The sequence below is a fragment of the Orycteropus afer genome, unplaced genomic scaffold (genome assembly GCF_000298275.1).
Source record: "Orycteropus afer afer isolate SDZICR_OR568_19922 unplaced genomic scaffold, OryAfe1.0 scaffold00654, whole genome shotgun sequence".
Taxonomy (NCBI): domain Eukaryota; kingdom Metazoa; phylum Chordata; class Mammalia; order Tubulidentata; family Orycteropodidae; genus Orycteropus; species Orycteropus afer.
In genome coordinates this window covers 770,673-794,506 of record NW_006922241.1, presented here as the reverse complement: position 1 = coordinate 794,506, position 23,834 = coordinate 770,673, and positions in this window count along the sequence as shown.

The window sequence follows — 23,834 nt, the reverse complement described above, 5'->3', positions numbered from 1 at the left end:
ACGATGTGTTAGAAAAACATTTCCAAAAATTTGAGGTTAACAGTACCAGTTTCTCTTAACAAATTGCTGAAACATCAGCTCTCAAGAGGAAGATGGATAAGAATTTCTTCTCCAACCGCATTTATACTTTCACCGGTATGTGCTCTGCTGGGTATAAAAGATCACTTTCTGAAAGTACTTAAGTGAGACCTACCTCTAACGAGGTACGAAAGAAAAAAAGCTTAGGTGTTTCCTTGGATTGATACATTATAAACAGTGTATTTTATTTTGTTTAGAAAGCACCAAATTCATTTGTTTAATTTGGCAATTATCATCTTTTGGCCATTTTCAATTTACTTCATCCAACATTTCGGAGAATCCAACTACACCCATTTTTAGGGCAGAAATGTTAAATTGTCCCTTTTTTTTTTTTTTAGTTTTGATGAAAAATGTTTAATACTGGGTATGATTGTGAAAAATTAACCCCTGATTGAATTGATATTTTGCTGGTAGAAACTTTAAATAACAATTTAAATTTCATTGCTGGGAGTAGATAAAATAAATATCATCATATTTTTATTATCTCACTAAGTTCTTATTTTATTGTCCATATAATTGAATAAAATATTTACTCTAATGCAATATTAAGGTCACTGATTTAATAATACAGAACTTGGGAAAAGCAAAATTTACTTTTCTCAAGATAACAATTTCTTTCTTGTGTTGGACATTATATACACTTAAGCTATGCTCTCAGCAGTGTAACTAGGTCAGGGATTTTGCAGAATGTGGAGGTGTTAATGCAACTGTAAGAATATCAATGTCTTACAATTCATGTATATTACAAGAGCCTACACTTGCAAGTAAAAAGGCAAACACTATGTTTTAGTCTCTTGTGTGTTACTAGACCTTGCATATAGGGTTTCTGATGCTAACTAGGAGAAAGCCTTTTTACAAAGAAAGTCTGGTGCAATCTGTAGTAAATGCTTCAAGGGCTGAATAAGCTAAGTAAATAGCCATTGAGAAATAAGCTAAGTAAATAAATCTAAGCCTTTCTGAAAAAAATTTAAACTTAATATATGTAGCATTTTTCTTTCTTACAGAACATTTGTATTTGTACTCTGTCTTACAGTTTGTGTTATGTCTGCGTCCCCCATAAATTATAAATCCTCTAAGGACAGGAATTGTGTATTAGATTAACCACTAACAAAATGATTATATGATCACATGCCTAAAACAATGCCTTGTTCATCTATATAGATAATAAATACTGCTGAATGTAATTTGCTAAAAATAAATAGAAGTAAAATGATCTCTCCCTTTGAGATGTTAGTTGGGAAAACTTGAGATAATATGAGTCAAATAGACAGTGACTCACACCAGCGACTGAAGGCAAAATCCATCATAAAAAGTGTAATCACTATCCCTCCCACACATACACACAAATGTACACACAAAAGAATAATTTAAATTTCCATGGAATTTTGGTTAAGAACCCACCTACAGTTGTGGTCTTCTCAGAGTGGTAACTGAGTAGAAGTAAAAGAAAATGTGTTGTTGTTATTTGCCGTTGAGTCGGCCCCGACTCATAGCGACCCCTCCTTGGGTTTCTGAGGCAGTATCACTATGGAAGTAGGATTGCCCCACCTTCCTTCCGAGAAGTGGCTGGTGGGTTTGAACCGCCAGCCTTCTGGTTAGCAGTCAAGTGCCTTAGGCACTATGCTACCAGAGCTCCTAAAGAAAGAAAATGTAGGCAGCTCCAATTCAAGACAGAGAAAGCTGTAGTTGGGAAGTTTGAAGGAAAAGGAGAAACTGATGAGGAAACTACAGTGAGAAAGTGTTTTTGGCACCAAGTAATGATACATAAGGAATTCTGATGGTACAGTAATTAAGGCATTTGGCTGCTAACCAAAAGGTTGGTGGTTCAAACCCAACAGCTATTCTCATGGGAGAAAGATGAGGCAGTCTGCTTTCATAAAATTTTACAGCCTTGGAAACCCTCTGGGGCGGTTCTGCTCTGTCCTATATGGTTGCTATTAGTCTGAATCGACTTGGTGACTGTGGGTTTGAGATTTTGTTGTTGTTATTTAGTGATGTATAAGAATACAGAATTCAAAATGGTGAAATGAAGATACTTTAGTTTCCAAATGCCAACCCCAAGCATCAATGGGTTTGAGAAGAAAGTGGAAACATCCCTTTATTAAACACCTCCTTATGAATCAGGGGCTTTTAATCCTAGTAACAACCCTATAAAGGAAAGCATCAATATCTGCTTTACAGATGAGAAACCTGAGGCTTAGATTAAATAACTAACAAAAGGTCACTTAGCCACCAATGGATGCAATGAGGTGTAAGAATATAAACTGCATAAGAGCAGAGGAATTCTGAGTGCGTACAACATGCTTGGCACATTGTAGGTACTCAATAAATATTTTCTGAAGCAACCCAGACTTCAAAGCCAGTGATTAGGGTTAAGTTACTCATGGAGAAGATAAAACTTTTGTGTCTGCTCCTGGGATAAAGAATTATCTAGATAGGCAAGTGGTCATTCAGTTGGAATAAACAACATAAAAAACAAGCAAGATAAGGAGGATGAAGAGTTAAGAGATAGTATCGCCTAGTTATGTACCCAATAGGTTTTTTTTCTTTCTGATACTGGTAGGAAAATATTCTCTTTGTCATTGAAATGATAGCTAAGACAAAGCATAGAACAACTGCTCCATAAAGAAAGAATAATTGCTAAAAACTGAATGTGTGTGTACATACTACACATTTTATAGGAGGGTAGGAACCTGCGAAACTGAGCGGTTATGTTGAAAAACCTCTTTAACCTTAACGGTAGCATTTGCTAGGAGAAACTTGGTAATTACTGTTGTGTTTTTGGTGGTGACTGTTCATGATTTTTTTTTTTTTTTTAAAAAAAGGCCTGACAGCTACTCTCTTGATATTTATGTGTTTCTGGCTAGGGAGCCCAAGATTCACCACTCTGTGCTTGTAATGAGGAAAAGAAGACAATACAAATAACATGAAAAGGGGTATGAATTGGATATCACCAGAGAGACAAATCACATATTTTGTGCTGCTTTAATTGGAAAACTGTTCTTTCATGGGGTTACTTTCCCTTCAGCTGAGATAATTAAGTCTGGGCTGACACTGGTGACCAGCTACTAATGATATATCGTCGATTACTAACAATGCAGCAATCAGTAATCAAAATTTATATTTCCCAGGTTACCAGGGCACTGTTGAAGAGAAAAGCTGTTTTGATAAAGCTGGAGATAGGCTTCCTAACCCAGTATTCACGTGGTCTCTACTCCATAGCATCTGGGTGGGTTAATTAGGTCTGCTTTATTTCAATCCTGTCATAAAATAGAACATACCTATTGTCCCTGTTTACGTTAGAAATACTTTGCTAGGCGCATGCTGGAAAAGATGCTTCTGCGTGGCTCCCTGTGATTTTTAACGAATTAAATTATATTTTTAAGTGGTTTGGCATGAGGGTAGGTGTGCACAAAATAAACTGAGATATTTTTAAAGTGACTCTATGCAGCTGGCACCAGTAGAGGTTTTTGAATCCTGATTAATTATCCCTGGCTGTGGCTGAAGACGTTAAAATGGAAGGGATTAGGATTGCAGTTTGGTACCATTTGTGTTTATATTCAAACCAAAACCAAACCCAATGTCTGCAGTTGATTCTGACTCATAGTGACCCTATAGAATAGAGTAGAACTGCCTCATGGTGTTACAAGGCACTGGAATCTTCACTGAAGTATAGTGCCACATCTTTCTCCCGTGGAGTGGCTAGTGTGTTCAAACCGACAGTCTTTCGGTTAACAGCCAAGTGCTTAACCACTGTGTCACCAGGGCTCCTCGTGTTTATATCAGTGGTTCCCAAATTGTCTGCACATTAGAATCACCTGGGGATCTACTAAAAATTTCAAAGTCCAGGACACACCCAAGGGCCAATTACATAAGACAATCTGAGGTTTGGGGGAATAGTCATTCCAGATTTTTGAAGCTTTGCAGGTGAGTTTATAAAACATTGACCTTTCTCACACTGTTACATGGGTTTTTGTACATGGTCATGGACAGAGAAGCATGCACTGGTAGAGTGAGGAAAAGAGAATACACATGCTCGTGTGGGCAACACTTCCCTCCAAGGCTCAAATTGGTGTTGAAAGTACAATCAGAACTAGTGTCTCCCCACCAGGCTCAGTTGGCACAACATAATACATAAAAATCTTGTTCCACGACCTGTTTTGGTGAATAAGCAACTGGGATCCTAAAAGCTTTCGAGTGGCCATCTAAGATGCAGCTAATGTCTCCTCTCATGGGAAGCGAAGAAGAGAGTAGAAACTCAAGGGCATTTGGAAATGTTTAACCCAAGGATATGATGGACCTCAAGACCAAAAGAACTAGATGGTGCCTAGCTACCAATGCCAACCACTCGGGAAGGGATCAAAACTGGAGATCCTGGATAGAGTGGGAGGAAAAAAACATGGAACAAAATTAAAAACCACAGTAACAACCAGAATTACTGTTCGGATGGAATCTTGTGGAACCCCCAAGACTATGGCCCTGGGATGCACTTTGGCCCTGGCCTTGGGAGGACTAACTCCCAAGAATTCGCTCTCAGCCCAACAGTAGAAAGACTTAGATGCAGAACACCCAACCCAGAGCGATGCACCCACCTACTCTACAGAGATACACCCCTTGGAGCAATTGGCCCATGGGGCACCAGAAGGGCAGCATTCCCATGGAGGGAAAGCTGGAGAGACAGGAGTGCATAACTAAGAAGGGCACAAGGAGCCAGGGTCACAGGGAAGGGAGGGGAGGAGAGTGGCTTAGGGTTGGGGATGGTAATCGGGGTGTGAAACCAATATACATGAACTGTTGAATGTAAAACAAATTCTGCTCTGTAAATTTGCACCCAAAGCACAATATTAAAAAAAGAAGGGGAAGAACTAGTGTCTCTCACCACAGTGAGAGTTGACGAGGAGGAACATAATGTGACCCCTTGATGTGAAAGAAGCACTTCAAGTGGTTGAAATGAACTAAGCTCTGAGGAGACGGGGAACCCAGGAAGGCAGAAATAAGCGTTTGCCTCTTTCTCTGCACCTGGTTCAGTGTTTGTTGAATTGAATGAGTGAAAACAAAAAGGAAGTATTCCTTTGTAGTTCATATCTCAGAACGGCAGTGGGAGAGGATAACGGATACTTTTCATTTATTATGGCCCCATGGAGTTGCCACAATGCACCCTGTTGGCACAAGGATTAAACTCTAGATTGCTAACCAAGAGGTTGGTGGTTAGAACCCACCCAGTGCCTCTGCTGGAGAAACACCTGGTGATCTGCTCCAGTAAAGATCAAAGCTTAGAAAAACCTATGGAGCACTTCTACTCTATCACATAGGGTCTCTATAAGTTGAAAATTGACTCAATGACACCAACCAACAACAACATCTCTACACTCTCCCAACTGCCCTCTTTGTTCTTCTGATGATGTCTCTTTTTTTCTATAGTTTAGCCAATGTCCTCTGTCTTCAGCAAACAGTCATTCTGGGATAGTTAAGCAACCATCCCAGAGAAAAACATTCTTTCAGCTTCTAAAAGATTGGACATCCTTTGGGGATGCTTCAGAAGTAGCATTTGGCCTTTCTTTGCCATGGAAAGTGAACATGAAGGACAGTGAAGGTGGAGAACACAGGAACAGGAGCCTGCCTAGAAATGAGCTTGCAAGTAGAGAAAAGAAAAATGTTTCCATATACAGTACTAGAATCTTGTTTATGGAAAATAAAATAAAAAAATATGAAGGGTATGTGTTTGATTTGCACTCATTTGATTCTTTGTATTTGACTTCATTGTGTCCTGCCTTTCTGAGTTGGCCACATTTTTATTTGAAAGCTAATAAATTAGGCAGGCATTCATATGGTGTGCATCCAGGGTTTATGGTATTGTGTAAACTATCAGCCACCAAATATATCCAGCTGCATCACAGATAAACTGGAGAATTATCACTGCTGACACCACAATACCTATAAACTTCCCTCAACCTCATTTTGGATTCCAGAACATTACTATTGGCTGAACATACTGTGAAGGGATGAGGTCCTGGGAAAAACTGTGGGAACTGGCAGGTATTGGCAGGCCTAAGTTCCAGGTTTGCCTCTGGAGACACAGATTAAAAAAAAAAAAAAAACCTAGTGTTTTGTTCTAAAAAAGAAACACATGCACAAGACAAATATTTTTTAAAAAAAGAAAACAACATAAAAGAGTACATGACAAGTGAGCCTCTTTCCCACATCTGACCTCCAGACCTCCTTCCCCAGAGACAATTACTGTTAGTAGTTGCTTATATATTGAACTAAAAGATTACTAGACTTAAAAAAAAAAAAAAAAAAGTCACTCTGAGCTTCTATTTCAATTTTCATGAACAAAAAGTGTCCCTTTCACTATCACCATAAGATTCAATGCTATTTAAAAATATTCAAAGTTACTTGAATCAGAATCAACAAATATTTAACAAGTATCTTTGGTGTAAGGAGCCCTGTTGATGCAATGGTTAAAATGCTCGGCTGCTGACCAAAAGTTTGGTGGTTCAAACCAACTAGCCACTCAGCAGGAGAAAGATGTGGCTGTCTTCTGTAAAGACTGACAGCCTTAGAAACCCTATGGGGTTGTTCTGCTCTGTTCTATAGGGTCACTATGTGTTGGAATTGTATCTAAATTTATGTTACTGGATGGCCAGTAATCTTGTTTTAAATCCATTTCTTAAAAACAAGGATAATCTCTGCCTTATTCACCCCCTTTCTGTAATTTCTCAGCCTTTCACACATTCTCTAATTTGAGATTTGTTTTCAGCCCAGACATCTGGGTGGGTGGTACGTTCTAGCCAGTGTACTATCTCCCATACCTTCTCCAGATGGATTGGCTCAAAGACCCAATATTCCCAAAAGAAATAAAACCTCTCCAACTTGCAGATAGAAGAAGAGCTGCAGGTCCATCTGCTCTAAGACACACACATGTTGAAGAACGAAAGGTGGTCATGACAGAACCGGAATCCTTGTCTGCAGAGAGGGGAAACACCCATACTACACCACTGCGGGATTCTGGCCTCATTGTCCCATATCCCCCTCAAACTCCAGCCAGCAGCATCTGTATATCCTCTTTCCAGCTGGCTGGCCCAGCTGTTCTGATGTCAGGAGAAAATATGAGTCACTGGGAAGAGCTTTGCTACAAGAGTGGAGTTAAATCATCTTGGGTATATGTGTCATTGGCAATTGAGCCTCAGTTACAAGCCAGTAGATGACATTCATGCTCAGGAAGGCCACACAGCCAGAGCTGTATGTTCCTAACCCAAAAGACCTCTGGTTAGTACCCATGATCCTTATTAGGTTGGGACCATCTCCAGCTTGTAGATACTTTTTGGCTATATCCTATAAAATCTGGTCAAGGAAGAAGCCTGAATGAGTGAGACCCCGCCAAAGCTTGAAGATTTCTCTTTGGTATTTTGATTCCAGTCATATTATTTCATCCACAGAGCTATATGGTCAGCCGCCAGCAAGAGCTGAGTCCACAGCAGGATTTTGCTGGACCATCTGTGCTTCTTGCTCTAAGCAGTACTTCCTCAGTATGTGGGAGGAGGGACTTGTCAGAGGATCCAAGAATCATAAGAAATCAGGTTTTGCATTGGGACTTTAATAGTTGTCTAGTCTAGCCCCATATCTGATGTTTTAACACCCTAGGCCATATTCTTTCCACCTCAACACTCATTTGGCATCCCTGTCCCCTTAGGTAGGCCAGCCCATGTTTGTGTTACTAGAACTGATAACAAAGCACCTTGTAATTTTGAGCAGAATTCATCTCTTACAGTTTCTACCCATTGATTTTAGTTCTACCCTCCCACTGGATCGTTATGTTAACTTCCTCTTCAGAGCTATAAAAAGACCTAACCTTGCTCTTTGCATCTTCTCTTTTCTTTGTTTCAACAAAGATTGTTAAAGTGTCTTGCTGTTCTTTCTTGGAGTAATATTTATTTAGTTATTCCATGAATAGGAGCTCTGGTGGCATAGTGCCTAAGGCATTTGACTGCTAACCAGAAGGCTGGCAGTTCAAATCCACCAGCCACTCATCAGAAGGAAGAATGGGCAATCTCTTTCCATAGAGATACCACCTTAGAAACCTAAGGGAGGGGTCAGTGTGAGTCGAATCAACTTGACAGCAGTGACTTTGGTTTTGTTTGGTTTATTCCTTGAATATGTGTTGGGAGTTTACAGTACACTAGGCATGCTCTGGAACTTGGGGATACAGTGATTAACGGGACACATTTGCCCTAGAGCTTGCATTCTAGTGGAGAGGAGAGAGACAGACAAAAGCAATTAAGAATATAAATGTGAAGATATCAATTAGGGATAAACCAATTGTAGATGTTTAGAATAAAGTGGAAAAAAGAAATCATTGGGTTGTTTTGGCGTCAGGGAAAGACTGTCTGAGGAGGTGACATTTTAGCTGAGTCCTGAAGGACAGTTATATGTCCTTTTGGTGGAGGAAAGAATAGAGTGCCAAGCAGAGGAGGGAGCAGCAAGTCTGTAAGGCAGGAATGAGAGCTTGTGTATAATGATGGAATGGAATAAGGTGGGCTCAGGGAGGTAGGTGGTACCCCATGCCCAGGTAGGGAGTTTTTGTTGTAAATGGAATAGGAAGCCACGGTAGGGTTTATGCAAGAGAGGACATGATCCGATTGATCTATGTCTTTAAAGGGCTCTCTTTTGAAAAGTTTCTCTGTGGCATTTAAATTGAGGAAGGGACAAGTGAAGTAGGGAGATTAATAAGGAAAGTACTATGGTCATCCAGGCAGGAGCTCCTGGTGGATTAGGTAAAGACAATTATAGAGAAAGGGGCAAGAAGTGGATAGATTTGGCATGTGCTTTGGTGGTAGAATCAATAACCTGCTGCTGTCGAGTCGATTGTGACTCATGGTGACCTCACGTGCTACAGAGTAGAACTAATACTTGGCTGTAATCTTTCATGGAAGCAGGTTCTAGGCCTTTCTTCGACATCACCATTGCGTTAACAGCCAGTCGCAAACTGCTTGTGCCACCCTGGGACCTCTAGTTATCTGGATGTTGCCTCTCAGTTCTCAGAAAGCTCATGGAATTTATAGACATATTTACATTGCTTTCTCCTTTGTTATAGCTGGTTGTTGTTGTTGTTGTTAGGTGCCATCGAGTCACTTCCAACTCAGCGACCCCATGCACAGCAGAATGAAACACCTCCCGATCCCGCACCAGCTCCATGATCCTTGCTATAGCTGGTTATTCACTCCTACAATGGCCCAGATATCGCTCGTATCCCCTTGCTGTTCTGTGACTTCATTGTTCCCCCACTGTGTCAGCACAGCGCCTTGCACATATTTGAAACTCAAACATCTGTAGAATGAATGAATGTGTGAGTGAATGAATGCATGCATGAAAGTGAACCACTAACAAAGGCAACTTCTGTATTTTATTATCAAAAATAAACTCCTCAACATCTTTCAGTGCCTACACATGTGTACAGTATTTTCTCATGTTTCATTCTTACTGGTAATTTATAAAACATTAAGGAATTAATCCATTATGCACAAAAGCAACACACCTTTGGAATGTAGCCACTTTCAAAAGATGGAATAAATTATTGATAACATTTGTCATTAACCGTCATAATACACCTTTTATGTGAGTGAAGAGGAGGCATCCTAAATTCATCACCTTCCAGATGTGGAAGCAATGCCCCAGTTTGGGTCATCTTGTTCAAGCTCCATCCAGTACCTTGTTCCCACCTCATTAAAGATTCTGGAGGAAACTCAGCCTTTCTTTCATGCCTAGTGCTGCTGGCGATTAAATAGATTTGTGAGGAACACATCTGTCTATTCTTGAGTAATACTTCAGAATGACTTTTTTTTTTTTTAACTCTTTGGAAAGATGAGACTGTATTAACTGAACAGGAAAAATATTGCTATTTGAGAAGAAAATTATTCTGCCTTAGCCTTTTAGTCATTCAAAGTAAACCTGGGGATCTCCCTTTTGAAAAGAAGTTCATGCATTATTCCGTCTCCATGTGTTCTGTAGCTGTGTCTTTTCAGTCTCACTGCTCAGACCTTCAAATCCTCACCAGTGAAAGTCTGGGTGACCCCGGTGGACCTCTGTCCAGTATCCAGGACATGAGTAGCTTTCAGAGTCATTTATCCATTTCCTGTGCTTTCAGCCCCCTCAGAGAAAGGCAGGCACATGCATGTGGGGAAGCCTTGTGCTCTCCTCGTTGACCAGACGCCTAGACACATCTGGTGGGTTAGCTGTATGTCTTATACTTTCTCTCTGATTTATCACATCTCTTTTGTCTGACCCTCAGCACTTTCATTTGGTTTCTGCCTGTCACACTCAAGCTTATTGGATAATTTCACTTTTCCTCCTGATTCTGGTCTCCCTCACAGAGATTGTAATTATAGTGATTGTCTGCTGTGCTATTAATTACAGGAATTGTGATTTTTTTTAAAAAAAAAGATCCAGTGCTTAATTGGTGATAGCCACATGCTATTTCCCTCCAGATAATTTGGATTACAGTAATTAACCTTGTATCCAGGTTATCAGAAATTAACCACTTGCTTCCATTTTATTTCAGCATTGGAATTGATTACCATGATGCCTAGTGCCCAATGTCCATTTTGTATGAAGGAAAGGAGGGCACAGCCAATGGAGAGGAACCTCAGAGAGGAAGAGTATCTTTTTCCTCTGCCATCCCACCAGTTGCCTAAGATAACAATTGTTCTGCTAAAACATTGGTGAAATTCAGTTTCTTTGTTTTATTAATTAATCCCTAAACCCCTTTGTGTTACTTATAAAAAGAATATTGTAGATATTTGAAAATTAAAGCCGGGTTCATATATCAAAGCCAAGAGCAGTTACTGCCAACTGACAATTCCCTCTGATTATAGGGATTGGAAAAGGCCATTACTGGAGTCATTCTGTGTAGGAGGGAAAGATGACAGGCTGCAGGCATATGGACAATCCTTTGGGAAGCCATCACCAACTACACAAAACAACCTGTGAAGTCTACCCATTTAATAAAGAAAGAAGAGGCATGCTGAAGTACCATAGTTGGCTGTCAGATGGGAGGAAAAATGAGGTTCAGCCAGGTGGGGGACTAAGCCTGGGAGGTTTGTCCCTTCTGCTGTGGCAGAATGTCATTTCTTATGAGGGGCTTTGAGACCCTCTCTACCAAGATTGCATCAGCTTTGTGAGCATCACTCATTTTGCTGTCTTATTGGTCCCTTCTATGCAGAGGAGCCTGGAATCATGAGCACAGAACTGAGGAGATTAAATACAGATAACTAAGTCAACAATTCCAAATCTCAAAATTATTTGAGAAAATGTAATATGGCAAAGATTTTTAAAAATAAAAATCAGATGAAATGTTTTTATTTGTATGAAAGTTTGTAACATATTATGGAATAATTAGAATTATCAAAACCAGTCTTGGAAATCCTGCTGTAAAGGAATTCCTTTCTGCAGCATAGTGCCTAAGGCATTTGACCGCTAACCAGAAGGCTGGCGGTTCAAACCCACCAACCACTTCTTGGAAGGAAGACTAGGCAATCTACTTCCGTAGTGATACTGCCTTGGAAACCCAAGGAGGGCTCGCTATGAGTCGGAGCCGACTTGACGGCACTGTGTGTTGTCTATTTCTGTTCTACTTGTGCTCTCTTAAAAGAAAAAGGAATACAGTTCTGCAATCTTCTTTTTTTTTTTGAAAGTCTTAAAATAAATATGTTTCAGAATTTAAAATTTTTCAGATTTTATAAAGTAACATGGTATCTATATCCCTAATGGGGTCTAGACAACACCTAATAAACCCATTAATATGTGTTTCCCATTAATGTTTTTGCAGTGAATTAATAGATATTCACTCTATCTGGAATAAAGAAAGATTATACTTGGTCTTATGCTAATTCAGATTAAGTTTTATCACCAAATGAATGGGGAAAAAACTTTTAAGAGTATTTTGGAGTTTTTGTAATTGTGAAGTTGTAGTTTTTACAAAAATTTTACAAAAATTACAAATTTTCCATTTGTAATTGAAAATTGTATTTTCAAACCCAATCTGCTTTACCAGATCTAGAGGAATAATAAATACAAATCTTGTTTTCCTTTAAACTTAAGGAGAGTCAAAGCAAATTCAAACTAGACTACTGTCATCAAATTAGTTAATCCAGATACTGACCACCTCAGTATGCTCAAGCACTTTCCAACTTTAAACGCTGTTTCTGTTTTAAACCGTTTGCTGTAGAGTTGATTTCAACTCTTAGCAACCCTATAGGACAGAGTAGAACTGTCCCAAAGGGTTTCTGAGGCTGTAAATGTTTACAGAAGCAGACCGCCAGGTATGTCTCCTGTGGAGTTTCTGGTAGGTTCTAATGGCCAACTTACTGGTTGGCAGTCGAGCACTTCACAACTGTACTACCAGGGCTCATTGTTTCTGTGTAGTGACCTTTAAAAGGCACCTACGTAAAGAATCAAGTCATTAAGTGATACAGACATTTAAACAAACCCATGGTTTCCTGGAACTTTCACTGACCTGCAGGAAGCATGTTTTCAGGATGTTTGGAAATCATTAATTTTGAGGGCATGATTGCAAATTGAAAAACAAATGACCATTTTTGAAAGTGGTATCTCTAGATGTGACTCTGATTTTGGAGGAGGCTGTCAGTGAATGCTATGTTTTCCCCTAAAAGCCCAATTCTAGTTGGTAACTGCCTTTGGAAAGCACTTAAGTCATTTTGCTCTGAGTAAACCAACTCGATTTAATGTGTCACTTTCTATGAGCAAAGAACATGAACAAAGTCAATAAGGATATTGTTAATTTTGGAGAACTTTGGCAATAGTTACCAAATTCAATAATAGGTTGGTAGGTGTGGGTTTCCAATTTTCACCTAGCTCCGTGGAACATAAAACAGACTTGTTTGTTTGTTTGTTAAATGAAATGGATTTCCTAGAGAATAAGAAAATTGTTAAAAATTCAAGTGATGATGCTCCCATCTCTTTCCTGTTCTGGGCGTGTCTACACGTTCACTGCTAGATCATCCATGTGTGTGTAGCTAGTTTACTGATGATAAGCACCAGTCAGCAATAGCATGCTTTATTATGGAGGTGATCCTGAAATGATAGGACGTATCTGTTTTTAATTCTAGCCTTCTGTATAAATAAAAGCTTGTAGTCAAATATAAATCTCATTTCTGGCTTTCAGCATCCTAGGAAAGCATGGACACTCACTGAAAGAGGCAGGGAATACAATGGAAGATGGCATGCAGTGAGCACCTACGAACCTGACTTCAGAATTTACTCAAGGAAATGTTTTGTTTTGTTTTTTTCTATTTTCTTCCTGATCTTGAGACTAGTTTAACAAAAGTTTTTATAAACAAGAAAATAATAAGCATTTGTAGGGTTCAGTCAAAGTTGTAATTATCCGTGATTGGTGGCATTGTGATTTGGGGCTATTATTCAGGGCTCAAAAAGGAGAGGTTCAATTCTCTATTTTATTTCTGCACGTGCAAGGCTTGTAGTTGACTTTCACTCCAAGTGGAAGGACGAACCCATCCCTGCAGCTGTCAGAGCCTGAGGACTCTTAGGCAGAGTGAGGATCAGGAAGGTGGGAATTGTGGCTGAGAGACACTGTTTGCTATTAAGTAGACTGAGAGGGAACAGAGAAGAAATGATTAGGGAGAGTTGTCCTGTTAAAGGGTAAGGATTGCTTCATGTTAGTTTAAATCAGCTCAGGATTTTGACAAAAGTTTATGGACATGTCCAGTCATTAGTATCTCCCGTTTGCTCCCTTTAAAGATATTCTGCAAATATCTTTCTAAGGACTGGGAAAAGTTGCTTTCCACTTAGGCATGTTATTTTTGTCCTCTTTCATTTTTAATGGAATTGCAAAATACAGAAAATTAGAGTGAGATGAAAATTCAAGTCGCAGCGTGGAGCAAAGGGTTTGCACTCGACTATTAACATGAAGATTGGCCATTTGCACCCACCCAGTGGTGCTGCAGAAGAAAGTCCTGGTGATCTGTGTCCATGAAGATTACAACCAAGAAAACCCTATGAAGCAGTCCTACTCTGTGATACATGGCATCCACATGAGTCAAACTCCACTCAGAGGCAATGGGTTTGGTCTTTGGTAATATGAAAATAACCATATACTCACGACCTAAAACAAATCAATACCAATATTCTGAACTTTTGTTTCAAAGACTCACTCTGCTTCTGTCTTATTCTTAGCTTCTCTCATATTCTTAGAAGAAGAAAGTAATCTGACATAATCTTTAATTGATGTTTACCATTGATTTAATTATAATTCATAGTGACTCTATAGGACAGGGTAGAACTGCCTCAGGGTTTCCTAGGCTGTAATCCTTATGGAGCGGATCATCAGGTCTTTGCTCCTGCAGAGTGGCTGGTGGATTTGGCTCCTGGGTTTGAACCGCTAACCTTTTTCAGTTAGCAGCCAAGTGCTTAACCATTGGGCTACCAGGGCTCCTTATCATCTTTATTAACAGTTATAATTCTTTAAACCACACGTTGGGTGAGGTTAAAAAGTCCATCATAATTACTTGTGGACAAATTTTTGAAGTTCCTTAAGCAAAGAGTGAAATGATCCAATTTGGGTGACACATCTATTTTAGACATGCTTCCCTCTTAACCTAGTCTTATTGCCTGAAATGTTTTAATTCCTGCCTGCTTTCTCTTCTAATTGTCCATATTGAATGGTCACACACCCTTCCAGGACTTCCTCCTAATGTAAGTCTTTGCTGGTCACATATCTCTGCAACACCTTCACCCTCTAGATAATATTCTTTCAAATGAAATTTTAATTTCTTTTTGAAAAATAATTGTTGTTTCTTTACATGTTGTATTTGAGGACAATGAGCAGGACCTGTCAGGCCCATCCACTAAACAGAGGTCCTGGGGGAGAAACCTCCCCCACCCCATCTTTATCCGTTATCATCTAGCACGGAACCTGGCTGCCAGTAGAAATCAGGGAGTTGGTAAGATGGAAATCAGACAATGGAAGTAATGAACATCAGGCAGCAAGCCAAAGAGAAATAAATGAATTTTGGCTTCCTTTCTGAAGGAAACCAAATGTAGGCAGAGCTTGGTGGAGGAGTCAGGAGCCGTCATTCACAGCTCACGTCTGTTAGTATTGAGCTGCACCACATATGACAAGTAACCTCACCTTTTGGGGCCTGAGTACACTTAACAGTGGTTTCTGCTTCAGGGGGAAATCTTTGAGTTTAATAATATTATACAAAATTTAAAAAGATGGAGATGGCAAAAAGCTGGGTATGACATGGGTAAATTTGGTTGAGACCACTGTAGAGCTTTTGGGGATCAAGATAATTTGACACAATATTTTTAGGCTTGCTAAGATTCTGAGTATGGCAGCAGAATCTTAAGGAGTCACTAGACTGTATCTGAAATGTCCAAGCAAAGTGCATTAAATGCATTGGTTCAGGTGTGTGTGTGTGTGTGTATAAAAGAAGAGAAAGTGGGGGAGGGGTAGAGAGAGAAAACTCCTAACAGAGAATCACCTGAAAGGCAAGACTTACCCTCTCACCTCAAAAGATAGTAAATATACAACCAATCTTTACTTTTCCAAAGGAAAACATTTTCTAGAAGGTCTTCTGAATTCACAGCTGCTCTGCTCCTTTGTAACAGTGGTTTCAGATCTAAAATGGAACATCTATTATACACAGTCGATATTTATTATTATACTCCATTGAATGCCATCATCATTCTCCAAAATGTGTTGAAGTTAGGTCTGTGGCATTTCCCTTTCCTCCACAATGGGTGCTTTTATGTCTCTGTTAATGGCTGAGAAGAGAAGGAGAGAAAGACCAGATGCTTTATTAAGAGGCTAGAGCTATTTTTCTCGTTTGTGTGTACCTTATATCTTCATGTAGATATCACCGAAAAGGTGGCTCATGTAGTCCCTGAAGACTTGGTACAGTAAAGGTTTCAACCAGGATCAATGGGCCCAAGTTGCTTCTAACTCCATTTGGGAAATGCTCTCATTTGGCTTGGCTCTGCGTCCTGTGAGCAGCAGCATCCTCTTAATGCTGCAGTCCTTGAAACCGTGCTGTGCAGGTCAGGGAAGGGCACCTGCTATTTCAATGCTTATTAATTCTTCCTGTTTCCCCTTGTGCAAGAAGATCTGCAGGTCAGGTCTCTTTAGGACATGTCTCCAGCATTCAGCAAGTTGGATTTTCTGCGCAAATACTTGCTTTCTCAACTCTGTCTGGGCTGAGGTCCCTTACTCAAACTTAAGGAGTGACCAAATATGTTTGTCTTGTTAGGCACTGAAGCAGGCAGGCTTGTTCTTATCCTTCCTAACAGATACTGTGCTCTCTGATGTGTTCTGACTTTAAAACATCGCTCTGGTAGCATAGTGGCTAAGGCACTTGATTGCTAACCAGAAGGCTGGCGGTTCAAATCCACCGGCCACTCCTCGAAAGGAAGATAGGGCAATCTACTTCCATAGTGATACTGCCTCGGAAACTGAAGGGGAGGGGTCGCTATGAGTTGGGTCCGACTCGAAGGCACATAACATAACAGTGAAAAAGGCAAGTGGTTCCCCTTAACACTATGATGTCACAGGATAATCAATTCTTCCTAAAACTGTGGTTGAGAGGTATTTGCATTTTTCTATCACTGTAAGTCCTCAGTAACAGGGCCATAAAGTGGAATGAGCCTTTGCATCCTTACATGTTTGGAAGCAACTGTGTACTCCTTTTATAGATGTTTATTACTGAAGCCATTAGGAACTTGCAGCCACTCTGTCCATGTAAGTATAGATGCATCAACCTATATTCAACTGTAATCTTCAATGCAGTGTCAATTTATGCCAGCATCTCCCTCTTTCCAATCTTCCTCTTGTTCCCCTTTCTTTGACATACTGTGAAGGATACAGTTTGGGCACTGTACTAACCTGGGTTTGAATCCTCGCTTTCCTCTTTTACTAGCTTTTTATCTAGACATGTTATTTAACCTACTCAGGGACTCTCATAAATGGGACAGAGGGATTCAAACAACGTGTTTGCTTTCTGCTTCCCCATATTATGAGCAATAGTTTGATGTCCAGTAAGGAACTTTTTAACAAATTTCAATTTAGATTTTTAAGAAAGACACTGTAAAGATAAAAATGAGATGAGAAAACTGCGGGAATAAAAAGAAAATACTACACTTAGGGGGAAATCTAACTAAATTATAAATATGCTTAAATGGTAGTAACAATGTTTATCTTGGCCAGTTTAGGACTACTTATTAGACTCGAAGGAGCTCTGGTGGTGTAATGCCTAAGGCATTTGACTGCTAACCAGAAGGCTGACAGTTCAAACCCACCAGCCACTCCTCAGAAGGAAGATTATAGAAGTAGTTTTACTTCTATAGTGATACTGCCTCAGAAACCCAAGGAGGGGTCTCTATGAGTCAGATCCAACTCTACAGCAGTGCGTTTGGTTTGGTTTGATATTAGATTTGAACTTTGCTCTGACCTTGAAACTAGGTAGTATAATATGCTACAAATTCTTTGCCCTAACTCGGTAAACTTTTCACCTTTCACGCTGTGCCCACTGCGATCCACTTATGGATACATTGAAGATGGTTACCCCACCCCTCATGTTTGCCACGTCTAGTGCTACACAGTGGCACACTGATTACCCCCAGAGTTTCCAAACTGCATGCAGTTTAGGGGTGATTAGTAAAGAGTGTAGCAATAATTGAGTCCTGTGCCCTGTTGACTTCAGAAAGAGCACTAACCCAGAGGCCATGAAAATTTCTGCCCGACTTCTGTTGCAGTCTCAGAGAGTGTCTGACACTGCAATAGCCAAAGCCCAGCTACATTTCTCATTACTTTTCAGGGCAAAGAAACCCAACCCAGAGAAGTTGTCTGGAGCTTCAGACCTCACCCCTACCCCCATCCTAGTCTCAGCTTAGTCTTCCTCTCTGGTGGCATAGTGCCTGAGGCATTTGACTGCTAACCATAAGGCTGGCAGTTCAAACCCACTAGCCACTCCTTGGAAGGAAGATTGGGCAATCTACTTCTGTACTGATACCACTTTGGAAACCCAAGGAAGGGTTACTAGGAGTTGGATCCGACTCGAGGGCAGTGAGTTTGGTTTGGTTTGGTTTTGGTTTTACACCAACTCTACACCACCAAGAATGGGAATTCCAGACCACTTCAAACAGAACAAGGGGACACTGCATGGTTTAAAATCAAGAAGGGAGTGTGTCAGGGTTGTATCCTTTCCCCATACTTATTCAATCTGTATGCCGAGCAAATAATCTGAGAAGCTGGACTATGTGAAGAAGAATGTGGCATCAAGATTGGAAGAAGAATCATTAACAACCTGCGATACACTTACGACACAACTTTGCTTGCTGAAAGTGAGGATGACTTGAGGCACTTACTTGTGAAGATTGAAGAATACAGTTTACAATATGGATTGCATCTCAATATAAAGAAAGCAGAAATCCTCACAACTGGACCTATAAGCAGCATCATGATAAATGGAGGAAAGATTGAAGTTGTCAAAGACTTCACATTGCTTGGTTCTACAATTGATGCCAATGGAAGCAGCAGTCAGGACATTAGACTCGTATAGCACTGGGCAAGTCAGCTGCAAGGGACCACTTTCAAGTGCTGAGGAGCAAGGATGTCTCCTTGAGGACTAAGGTGAGCCTGACACAAGCCATATTTTCAATTACCTCGTATGCATGTAATAGCTGGACAATGAATAAGGAAGGCCAAAAAAGAATTGATGCTTTTGGGTTGTGCTGGTGAAGAATGCTGAAAGTACCATGGACTGCTAAAAGAACTAACAAATCTGTCCTGGAGGAAGTGCACCCGAAATGCTCCTTGGAAGCGAGAATGGCCAGACTGTGTCTCACCTACTTTGGCCATGTTGTCAGAAGGGACCATTCCCTGGAGAAGGATGTCATGCTTGGTAAGGTGGAGGGTCGATGAAAGAGGGGAAGGCCCTCAAAGAGATGGATTGACACAGTGGCTGTGACAATGGGCTCAAGTATAGCAAGGATCACGGAGCTGGTGTGGGACCAGGCGGTGTTTCGTTCTGCTGTGCATAGGGTCCCTATGAGTCAGACAAGACTCAACGGCACCTAACAACAATGACACCATCTGCTGTCTGTGGCCTTGGCGATGTTTTACAATGTACTGTTACAACAGATTGTCCAGACTCGGGCATTCCACATGCTATCCTCCCTAACCACTGTCACATATCCCACCCTCCTTCTTCATTGGGCAGAATTACCCAAAATAGTTACAATCTCAGAGGCTGGAGGACTTTTTATAGACCATCACATTCCATGTCCTTTCATTTTATAGAGGAGGAAACAGAGCCAGTGAGGCTATATGACTTGCCCCGGGTCATGCAGTTAGAGTGACCTTCCTCCTATTGACAGTGTGAATTATTGATTACCTTAAAAACTGCCTATGATGTACATAGAAAATGTACTCTTTAAAGGGATGACTGAACATGGCAGTAAAGTGACTTTCGTCTGGAAAAGAAAGTGCCACTAACTCTAATTTCCTCTTTATTTCAAGGTTATGCTTAGAGTTATTATCAAGAGCATTTTACATTTGCAAGTTACCAGATAAATTCTTTTTCTCATCATTACCACTTTTCATTAGAATATTTATTGGATACCAGTGTGTGTACCAAATCAGTTATATCCATACAGCAAGCATGTTGATATGTTCTTTGCTGAAGCTGAGTATTCAGACAGTGTGTGGAGCTGCCTTGTTGGGTCTTTAAAACAGTCAGTTTATTTGTGTATACGGACATTAAGTCCCATTACATTCACTCACTTAACATGGCACACAGGAAGTTATCTAGACATAGATAATTGGGGATTATCCTTTACCTGTTGTTGTTAGGTGCCATCGAGTCATGTCTGATTCATAGTGACCCTGTGCACAGCACAACGAAACACTGCCTGGTCCTGTGCCAGCCTAATGATCCTTGTTATACCTGAACCCATTGTTGCAGCCACTGTGTCATTCCATCTCGTTGAAGGCCTGATATCAAGCATGATATCTTTCTCCAGGGAATGGTTTCTTCTGACATGACCAAAGTAGGTGAGATGAGGTCTGGCCATTCTCCCTTCCAAGGAGCATTCTGGCTGCACTTCCTCCAGGACAAATTTGTTAGTCCTTTTAGCAGTCCATGGTACTCTTAGCATTCTTCTCCAACACCACAACTCAATAGCTTCAACTCTTCTTCAGTCTTCCTTATTCATTGTCCAGCTCTCACATGCATAAGAGGCAATTGAAAACACCATGGCTTGGGTTAGGCTCTGTAGTCTTCAAGGAGACATCTTTGTTCTTGATTACTTGGAAGAGGTCTTTTGCAGCAGATTTTCCCAATGCAGTAAGTCATGTGATGTCGTAACTGCTGCTTCTGTTGGTGTTGATTGTAGAACCAAGTAATATGAAGTCCTTGACAACTTCAGTCTTTTCTCCATCCATCATGAAGCTGTTTATGGGACTAATTGTGGCATAAAAAAACTCCGAACCAAACTCACTGCCATCAAGTCGATTCTGACTCTACCAACCCCTATTGTGTTTCTGAAGTGGTAAATCTTTACGGAATTAAATTGCCTCATCTTCCTTCCGTGAAGCAGCTGGTGGGTTTGAACTGCCAACCTTCTAATTAATAGTCAAATACCTTAAGGCACTATGCCACGTGGGTGGCATAGAAGGTGGCAAAGCCTTCAAGAATTAAGCAGGGTGAAGTAAGTTTCCTAAGACGATGGGAAGTGGTGGGAATGTTTCCAGCAGGGCAAACCCCTCTGCCTTGGGCAGCCACACTGGGTTGTAGCCATGTGGAATGTTGGCCAGCCAACCCAGATCTCTGATTATATTTTAATTTTTGTTTTTAAGAAGCAAGAAATCTGTTTAATCCCCTCCTCAAAATGTTGGCAATGAATTCAGTTTTGTTTCTAAGTCTTTGATCAAGAGCTACTAGTTTGTGAGCTCTGGGAAGATTTTCCGGGGGCAGATGTAGGAGAATAGATCAACAGAGGCTTAGAACTAGTGTTAGGAGTAGGTGTGTCTGGCTGGGTGGGCTTGTCCTGGTTTCCAACTTCTCGTGGCTCTTATGAAATTATTCTGGTTGATCGGGAGTGAGATGATTTCATTCTCCCTCTTTGATTGTTCTCAGTACCACTGACATTCCCCTTGCTTCATGTTTTGCTGACATAATGACTGGGAGTCTTGCCAAGTAGAAGTGGATTGGTGCTTCAGATAATGAAAAGATTTGATTATTTTGAAAAAATAAAATTATCAGCGTGAGCACCTCAACAGAATTTTCAGATAAACCTATTTTTAACCTCTTGTGTTTGGTCCTTAGTCTGAAATACCTAAAGCTATCCGTAGCTAATTATCATGCAGACTGATTCATTTGGCTTATGGCAGCCAATAGTCCAAGCACCAGTTGCTCATCACAGCTCTGTTATTCAGTTTGGTCTTGAGGACTTCAGAGGAAAGGTTTCAGTAAAAATTATTTTTGTCTGAACTAACACAAACCTTTCCCATGTGACACACAATAAAATTGAGTAATTAATTTTAGATGAACCTAAATAGACCTAATAAATTCACCAAGCAGTGCCTATTAAAGTGAACAAGGTTCTTAAGGTTTTCCATGAATTTTGTGGGTGGAGACACAGAGTAGGATTTTGACTTTGTAATAATGGTGTATTTTACCAAGGCCATTTCCATTCAGGCTAAGAATAATGGAAGACAGAGACAGTTATTTGGAAAAGTCAGGCATAACAGGAAGTAAATGTTATGTTTAGAATCTTTCATATTGACAGTCTTTCCTTATATACTTTTCTGGATAGCTGCTTAAATCTAACCCGTATTTAGCCTGTGTGAGCACTGATAGAGACAGGGAAATTGACCAATGTCTGTAGTTACCTATAAATGTGCTATATGTGAGTAGCACTTTTCAGGGGGCTGGATATTGTTTAAACAACCTTTTTAATTGCAGCAGCTGAGCGAGCTCTAGGTTTTGAACTCAGTGGAAAGTTTTTGTTTGTTTTCCTTTTCTGCACTGGTACAAGTCTGTATTTCCGTGGTCTTAGAGGGCAAGACCCAGCCCATTTTCTGCAGGATGGAAGATGACCAACTGAGAGAATTGGTTTCCCTCCATAAAGAAATCATTTCAACAAGAAAATATATTACCTACATATTTACAAGGTTGAAGAAGAAAAGAATGATGCAACAAAACAGCAAGTGAAGAGAATTTTGAAGTGTTTCTATGAACAGGCCAAAATTAATCAGTACACAGAATGCTTTCATCCATAGGATAGACATATGAACTCCCTGATGCTATGATGATAGAAAATCATATAACTCAGCTATTTTTCCTGGCATAGTGCCCCACTGTAGACCTGAAGATATTTAAATGATCCATCTCTGCCGTGGTCCTTGCTGTGCATTTAGATTAATAGAAACCATTGAATTCCATAATAGATTTCTTCTGAATGTATTGCTTTTCCTGCTGGCTTCTGGGGTTGTGAATTTTGCATATGTCCCATGCAATCCTGGCACAGAAAGATTAAAACTGGAAGATACAGTGAACTATCAGGATTTCATCTTATTAGCTTGTAGGACATGTGTACAAAGATGAATGTAATTGTGCAAGGGTAGAGACTGATTTGTCATTCAAGAAAACTTAATATTTAAAAGTGTGCATTATTTCCAAGGTTTCTAAAGGAACAAAAATCAATCTTTCATGTATCTCTCATTCTTCTATAACATGTTGCAAACTCTCTGAGGTAAAAGGCTTCTGTATAATACTATAGCTGCTCTTGAGCCCTTCATGAATGTTACTGCTTCTTCCTTTTCCCTATATTTAACATGTAACAGCTGACAGGCATCTGGTTGATGTTTTACTTATTCTTGTTATTGACTCCTCCCATTTAATGTTACACTGAACAGGAGTCATGAGGAGCAAGAAAGGGCACTTCAGCTGTTTTCCTTGGAGTTCAGATTGTCTACAATATGGAGAACTGAAAAATAAATGAATAAAAAGAGTTGCTTTTAACCTATCTGTAAATACATGTTGATGTCTCTTGGTAATGGATTGCCCTTGTGAACAAGTAATCATTTAAAGTTTAATTTTAATCTGTGCATTAGAGATGGGGATATGAAATTGTTTAGGGCTCTTCTCTCAACCTCTCTCATTCTTTGATATTTCAAGATAAAGCAAATTAATTAATGTGCACTTTTCAGTTGAAGAAATGATTAAGACCCAGCTGTGTCTGTGAAATTATATGTTGCAGTGCAGCACTTGGGACTTGTTAATGCTTTTTTTGGCATGAAGAAGAGAGACACAGGTATCTAATATTAAATGGTGTTCTGAAAAGCACGAGTTAGCAGTTTGTTTGCTAAATTAACTTTCAAAGATGTCTAGGTTACTACATTTGACTTTTCTACACACAAATCTTAAATGATTGATGGACCACCATAAAATAGCTTTGTTCAAAAAGAGATAATCTTTGGCAGGCTACTTCAAAGGCTTTATTAAGCTGGAAAGATGAAAAGATAGCTCCATTTTATATTAATTTCCTTGATAGATCAACACTTACTCAAAATGTGCCTGAGAATGATGTGGTGTTTACTGTATTAAGAGTCTTCTTTCACTACATCTGGCAGCTCCTCATGGGATTGTTTTTATTTCTAAGATCTAGGATAATTTTTTCTGTACATAAAAAGCATCTTAAAGAAAATACAGATGGATACAATA